Consider the following 5,332-nt stretch of genomic DNA (forward strand, 5'->3'; position numbering starts at 1 on the left):
CACACACACACACACATCATTACTATTCCATTTCCTGAAATTGGAGATTGTGCATATAATTCGAAGAAAAATACACACATACATAGTACATATTGTCAGATTACAGTATAAGAAAATAAAGATGCGTTTAATTGCAGTAAGCACTGCTGTCTTCAACAAAAGACAATATTCTTTTCATCAAAAAAAGGGAAAAAGAATCATCAGCTAAGATCTCATAATAAAACAAAGAACTGACACTTGGATTTTCACAACTCATAACATCTTAGAAAACAACCTTGGAAATCTTTTAAAGTATTTTAAAGAACAGGAAAAGAAAATCAAAAACCTTAAACTAAAAAAATAAAAATCCATCACACAAATGTTTTTTATTCTGTGGATTAGGTGGTATCATCTCTCTTGTAATACTGGAACACTATTTTTGACACCTTTAAAAATTGATAAAAAGGATCTACAAAATGTGTTCATTCATGAGATATACAAATAAATTAACACTACCATTCAGTAACTGTAGATTGAGGTCTCTTCAAGAGACAAATACATACTGCAAATATATGCATAAATAGATATCTTTCTCATGTTGTATTTATATATTCCTAGCAAAACATACTTCTCAATAAGCAAATCATTACATTGTACACCAGAATCATCCTCAAACTTAAAGAATAATAAAACCTCACACAGTAGAATGCAAGATTTTGACCTTGAGGTGGTTAAAGAGTGAGCTTCACTGATTAGTTCAACAACAAGGAAAAAAAAACAAACAACACAGCTTCTTTGCCAGCTTGCCATTGATAACAGAAGTGCCTATCTTAGGGCTTAAATGAGGATCACTTAAAATTGCTGAGTGAGGGTCTAACATGACCTTTTCCTCTCCTTCTCATTTTCAATCATGAAGTGGAATAAATCTTTCCAACTACATTTAATAACTGTCTCACTACAAGAGATTTAAAAAAAAGCTTATCTCCAAAATTAATCACAAGGCCATGATGGACTTCAATAAAGCTAGAGAAAAATTTAAAAACCTCTGAACCTACACCCAAATAAGCCTAGACAAGTGATTTCTACTGCTAGGATTCTATCCACTACTGAAGAAGAGAAAAATTGTGCTTTGTGCATATAAATAGAGTTCTTTGCATTTTATTTATTCCACTTTAGAACACAGTTTACCAGTAGCAAGAAATTAAAAATTAGTAATTAACCAGAAATTTAATATTTGAATATGTTTGACAAAGAAATCCCCGAAAAAAGCGCTCTATCATTCCAATATATTGAATTAGCCACCTGAGTGCACCTACAAGTCATGTACGATGGAGATTTATAATATCTAAGTATTTCATGCCCTCAACCAATATACTTTCCAAATAAAGGGTCCCCATATAAATTCAATTTTAAAAATTCCTATTTAGAATCTGCAAGCAACTAAATAGTGAGCCAACATTGCCTTTTTGCATGTTCCCCAAAATTCCAAGGGCACATATTTATACACTTAGCACTGCTTAGGTCATTCCCAACTCAAGCATGTCAGTTTCCTGTTGATACCCACAAACAAGGAACAACTTTACTTTCCAAACACAAACTTCCAGAGTAAAACTAAAGGGATAAATAAAATATAAAAAATATTTTATTTTTTAAAAAAAGATATAATAAAACAAGTCCAAACAGCTACTGAAGTTACACATCCCACCATTCTGCCTGTGTCAGTTCTTAATCAGGTTACACGGCAGGACTGCACTTAACCTCTCCTCTTTTTGCATTTATGCAAGAAGCTGCATAAATGCAACTGTTCAGCATTTGCTGGGCACTGACCTACTTCAAATTAAGTCTCAAAGTTTGTAAGACTAAAGACAACAACTTCAGAGAGTAAGCAAAGACAATTTAGTTTTCTTCTTTCTGAAGGAAATATTCTGCTTACAGGGAACATTTTGTGAAGAATAAAAAAAAAATTATTGCCTTACCTTGGCATCTGATTGTGGCACTGGTTCTGCTGTTAGAAGTGTTAGCTTGCTCTGACACTGGGTGGAAAGCAAAAGATAGACAATGTTTACTCATTCCTACCTTTTGCAGGAAAGAAATATAATGTTTTAAAATTGCAGCAGTAACTGTTCAATGTAAGGAAAAAAAAGTTTCGACTTGGCTCTTACAAAATCCCTCAAAATCTAAATAAAAGAAATATTCTGAAATCATACTGCAGAAAAAAATCAATTAATCGAAAAGTAAAAAAGCAGCAGCTAACAAAAGATGTGTAATTTGAGAAAAATAGCAAGTTACAAGGGAAACATCAGCGCAGAGAAAAATACTGAACAAATTAAGAACACGAAAAACTATGAAAACAAGACAGCCATGGACAGCAATGTTGAATAGAGAATCTGCTGTGAAGTTAACACACCCAGTGGTACTACTCTAAGTTTCCTAGTAAAGCAATCACATTATAGCACAGTTTTTGTTAGAACTCATTTAGCAGGTCAATATACTACACAGTTGAGGAACAGGCTTATTTTTTTTTTTAAGTGTACAGCACATCAGTTGCTGTTGACTGTAACGAATTTAATACCAAGACCGAAATTCAGGCCACCACAGAGCATAGCAAAAGCCACCTGCTAAACTTTTTCTTGTTTTCTACAATTCAGCAATGTATTCTACCTCATGTCTGGGCAGAACGGAAACTAATAAGCAGCAGAATTAAAAAGTAGTTCTTTGGAATCCTTATTATTCTGTTTTGGAACTAAACACAATACAGGATTTTGGTATTAAATATTACTAACGCCAGCACAATAGACATTACAAGATAACCTAGATTATATCAACAGAGAAGCTAATTCAATGATAATAAAGTTCTTTAGATTTCTTCATAAAAACTTGCCTGTATCCAGAATGTAATGCCCTGGCATACGAGATTTCAAAAGTTTTCCAATTGTGTTAAAAATAATAAACACTATCTTCATTTCTTACCTGAAAGTCTCACAGAAAATCCACATCCTCCAAAACCATGCTAAGCACTAGTTCATTTGGTAACTTGCTATGATATTTCAGAAGCCTACAAACAGGATTTTCTGCAGCTTGTTCATTAGTAAGACACACACTGTGCAAAATTCTAAGTAATATGCAAAAGTGTTAGGTTTACACACAGAGCTAATAACGTCTTTTAGAAACCTATTTTGTACACATTATAAACCACGGTTTATATGTACTTCATTCTGCTTTAAGATGTGAAGTATTTTCATGTAAAGTTCTGATCCTTTTAATGCATTTAGCCTACAGTAAAGAACAAGCTAAATAAGTGGTGCATTTACCGGGTAAAATAAAAGGTAAGCAATCAACACTCAAAACATTATGCAAAGCATGAGTTTTCATTAGTCTCAACAAATTTCTACAAAATGCATAACATTCCCTCACAATGGTTAAGAGTTTATTTTGACTAGGTTTGGCCTAATTAAGAAGATAAATAAATATAACTTGCTTTAAAGCTTTACTGTTAACACATTGGACCACCTGACAGAAGAGATACATTTAATGATTGAGGTTGCAACTGTAAGCTTGCATGAATGTATGCTAAGAGCATCATCCTTCTGAATCTCTCTTCTCCTCCAATTCTGTCTTTCCCTTAAGACCTTAAATATTTGTAAGTAGCAACTGATTCCTGTCTTGAATAAAGCAAAAAAGAGGACCCCCATTTTAGTATATTGGTATTACCAGAATACAAATAACTATCATTGCATTTTTTGCAAGTTTTAATGTATTGTCTCATTATACTTTATTTAAGATGTAACTAAATCAGCACATTGCAAACAAAGACTGACTCTGCAGGACGCTTTTCATCCCTGCCAACATGCCTGCCTTTCTAAAGGTCTTCATTCTGTTGTTCTTGTCATTTCTTTGGAGGAGGTGTGGTAAGTACGCAGTGAAGGGAGATGAGCAAGAAATTATGACTACAGTTAACAACAAATTACCAAATCTAGACTAATATTCATGATTTGCATACCTTTTCCATCTCCTTCCAAATATTCTCACATTCACGCAAGATTTCTTCCTTGGTATCCACAGGGCACATTGAGTCATTCATGATTTCTGGTAGTTTTTCAGCCTATTAACAAGAAAACTGCAAAGTTACCATGCAGATCAACAAAAACTAACAGGTTACTGAATCATACCTGCTGCTTCAGGTCAAGTCCATACCGGAGCAATCCCTTTGAATCCAAAAAGTTTTCAGTTAACAACTCTATATTTACAGACAGGATCAAATCATTTGGTAACATCAGCTAACCATAACACTGTTCAAATATTTTGAAATAAGATACTAACAACATTTTCAATTGAATCAGAAAGTGCAAAGTTTTCAAAAATGCTTTGGTTCATCTGGGCAACTACTTTCCTGACAAACAAACAATGTGAGAATAAGTGCCATTCCATAAAACCATGTTTTTTTTCCATATATCCACAAAGTTCTTCAGCAGTTCTCTCTGTTGCCTTCCAATAAACATACTAGGCTATTTCTCCTTACCACAATTTTCACTTGTTCATCAAAAAGACTTTGAATTCAAAAGTTGTGGACACAAACAACAGAAGAAGCCAAAAGATATGCAGACAAGTAAATAAAGAGTGCACCAGGATGGTCAGCAGAAAAAAGTCATAAGTCAAACTGGTCAAATTAAAAACGTTGAGAAACTGTTGGGTTCAATAGGCACACACATGTTTTTAAAATGTCATCTTAAAGTTAAGTCTATTGAGAGAGATATAAATGTCAACAGCATGTATGACGAAAACCAGGAGGGCCAAAATGTTACTCAAAGGGAGAATCTGTTAAGGTAAAATAATGAACTGCAACCTCCTAGCTGTACTAGAAGTGGTAAGTCTTTAAAGAAGAAATAAGTGTCTTTGCTATCTTGATGATGATAAACTTCAAAGTAAACCTTAGGAATTCATTTTCAAAACAAAAAAAGATGCACCACAGAATAATATGTTGAACATATGAGTGAAATATTTAACTACTACTTCTAACAGGCAAGTAAGCCATAGCAAAGTGGCTAAGAAAAAAATAAAATAATCAGCACTTCTCCTCAAATACTATTCTAACAAATTGAGAAGTACCAATACCTCTGCTTAGCCTTCCTGGCAAATTTGTTGCATAAATAATTAAAAACAGAACACCAAGATCACTAAGATTGCCATAACCTGATAAAATCTAACAGCATGGTTTTTGCAAAGGAAAATCATTATCTTCTTAAGAGTCTTGGAACATCTCCATAACATAAAAGAGAACTAGATCACATCACTTATTAAGAATTGTGAAATGCCTCCAGCGAAGTCCCCCACAGAAGGCTAATAAAAAAGCTAA

General features: G+C 33.5%; 1 protein-coding gene and 1 long non-coding RNA gene across 2 annotated transcripts in view; both read right to left on the reverse strand.

Annotated features, from left to right (window-relative positions):
• ADAMTS6 (ADAM metallopeptidase with thrombospondin type 1 motif 6) overlaps positions 1 to 5,332 on the reverse strand; it is a 246,452-nt gene that overhangs the window by 153,416 nt on the left and 87,704 nt on the right.
• Positions 1,955 to 5,272, reverse strand: LOC109363923. Its single transcript, XR_002109824.2, has 2 exons — positions 3,980 to 5,272; positions 1,955 to 2,012 (listed from the first exon to the last, which is right to left on the reverse strand). It is a non-coding gene; the product is annotated as an uncharacterized LOC109363923 (long non-coding RNA).

This window comes from Meleagris gallopavo, chromosome Z (assembly GCF_000146605.3).
Source record: "Meleagris gallopavo isolate NT-WF06-2002-E0010 breed Aviagen turkey brand Nicholas breeding stock chromosome Z, Turkey_5.1, whole genome shotgun sequence".
Lineage (NCBI taxonomy): Eukaryota > Metazoa > Chordata > Aves > Galliformes > Phasianidae > Meleagris > Meleagris gallopavo.